Raw genomic sequence first — 2749 nt, forward strand, 5'->3', positions numbered from 1 at the left:
ATCACAATTAAAAGACCCAACAGCTTAAACTACTTCAGTCTGTGTGTACTGAATTTATATAATACACGAGTTTCACTATTTGAGTTGAATTACTGAAATAAATGGACTTTTCCACAATATTCTCATTTATAGAGATGCACCTGTATATGCTGGTCCAAGTCACAGCTCATCCCAATATTCTGACCCTCTCATGTATGGAGCTGGGGAGGACAGAAAAATAGAGACCTCTGAATATAATGCAGTCCAGTACAGCATCACCTTTAACTATGACTTCAACATTAAACATATAATTGAATTTATACAGTTATGACAATTTCACCAAAAACTGAAACATTTTGAGCTTCATAGACACAGACATTAAGGTAGAAGTGTTGGATGTACCTAATAAAGTAGACAGTGAGTGTATGTGCTGTAGTGAGGAAGAAGTGTGTCAGTTCATGGTCCTGTTGCTGAACTTCAGATTAAAATCCATTCCAATGTTAATAGAGAGTTATTGGATGAGTATTTGTGTAAACAGAGGTTGTGCTTAAGTGAGTGTGGTTTTGAGAAGGCTTCAGAGACCAGTGCTGCTCTTGGGCTTGGTGGACCTCCAAAACCTTCTAAGGAATGAACCTGATGGATATCCTGGGGATCTGAGTGGCTTTAAAGTTGAAATGGTTGGGAAGTCCAGCAGCCCATGTTTTTATGAGATGATCTTTAATTCCTTTGCTTGAGGTGGTGGTGGCAGCTTCTATCTGGAATAAATGAACTGAATAGAGATCTCGTAAAATACCAAAGAGGGCCAGGATCCTTCTGAAGTGTGCGAGGAACTATGCTAGTGTGGAAACCTGTCCTGATTTGGTTATAAAAACAGAATCTAGCCGTATGCTGTGCAGAGTTGGAGATGGCAGACCAAGCATTTGTAGGGACTGAGAGGTGAGTCCAACTTATAGAAGAGGATGGATAGAAGGTTGCCTGATTGATTTGTCTTACTTCTTTTAAGCACAAATTGTATGCTTCAGTTGGAGATGATTCAGAGGTCTGAAATGCAGGTGTGGGGTTAAGGGCTGAACCTGATGGTAGGAGCTGGGAAAAGAAGGCAAGGAGAAACAATCGTTTCAAGAGCGGAGGACAAGGTGATGTTACAGTTTCGCATCGCTCTGCCTCATGGATTTGTGTTTCTGTTTACCTCGTCTCTCCTCCCTGCTCTGTCACAACAATCAGTCATCATTTCACTCACCTGCTGCTCGTTATTTCCCGGTCCTGTTCCCCGCTGTTCTGCCACCACAATCAGTCACCATGCCATTCACCTGTTGCTCATTACCTACCGGTCCTGTCACGTACATATACACCATTTTTTCTGCTGATTCGCTGCTGGTTCCTACTCATACCATTGTGTGTTTGTGTCCTGAGCCTTTTTGTTGTTTCGACTCCGTGTTCCATGTTATTATACTGGATCCTGTTTCTGCAACTCAACAGCCCCGCTTACTCTGCACTCGGTCAGTCTGCAACCTTCATTGTTTTATGTTTAAGTGTGTAAGTCCTTAGCTCCACATCTCTCCCTTCGTCTGTCTGCTTGTTACCTCTGCCCCGTGTTCACTAGTTTGCCTACTCGATGGCTATTGCTACTTTGCCCAACCTTACTGTCACCGCTATCCTACTACCGGCTCTCCGGCTCGTCTTCTGGTTCCTGTGTCCCTCCTGCTGGCGGCTCTCCTGCTCGTCTTCTGGTTCCTGTGTCTCTCCTGCTGCCAGCCCTGCTGGTTCTTTGTCTCTCCTGGTCCCCTGGTCTTTCCTGGTCTCCACCTGGTTCCTCGTCCCTCTTGGCTCTTCGTCCTCCTGGTTTCTCTTCTTACCTGTCCCCTGTCTCTCCTGGTCTCTTCTCTCCTGGTCTCCGCGTCTCTCCTGGTCTCCCCCTGGTCTCCCCCTGGTCTCCTCATCTCTTCTGGTCTCCACGTCTCTTCTGGTCTCCTCTTGGCTCTTCGTCCTCTTGGCTCTTTGTCCTCCTGGTTCCTCGTCCTCAAGGTTTCTTTTTATGCCTGTCTTTGGTTGCTCCCTGCCTGCTTGGAGCCTGCTCGTCTTCCTGCCATCCAGCATAACCTGTGTTTCTTCAATAAACTCCTTTCTTGAGTTCCCCCTCCTCTAGTCTGGGTCTGCTATTGGGATCCACACCATACACACGCCGCCTGCCATAACATGTGAGTAGTATATCTTATACAGATCATATTAACACACAGTAAAAGCAGGTTCGATGTGAGTGGTAGGGGTCTGGGAACTTAGACTGGAGAGATACATCGCAGGCCTTTGTTGAGAAAAGATAAATGTTCTTGGGGGTGTAAGATTTGAGTCTTATAGACTCTAGTTACTTTATCAGTTTTAGTTACTTCTCATGCCTTTAGTTCCCTTTAGTTACCTTTCATAATTTTATCTTATCTGACTACAGCTGTATTGATTATTGTGCATTACTGAGCCCTGGTTATTTTCTAATACATTCATTCTCCTTGCTTATATGTCTTACAATTTGAATGAGATAGAATCTGCTTACTTTCTGTAACCTTTGAATGTCTGCATCTCCCAGGCAACCAGACGACCTATTTACATCTCAACAAAGCCCCACTAGTCCACACCTGGACACACTAAGCATATCCCAAGTTCTGCCCCACCAGGGGGTATCTTGCACACACAGAGGGTCGTATCACCTGAAGACGACCACTTGGCCAGCTTATTGTCTCAAACACACACACACACACACACACACACACACACACAC

The sequence above is a fragment of the Monopterus albus genome, unplaced genomic scaffold (genome assembly GCF_001952655.1).
Source record: "Monopterus albus unplaced genomic scaffold, M_albus_1.0 scaffold142.1, whole genome shotgun sequence".
Taxonomy (NCBI): domain Eukaryota; kingdom Metazoa; phylum Chordata; class Actinopteri; order Synbranchiformes; family Synbranchidae; genus Monopterus; species Monopterus albus.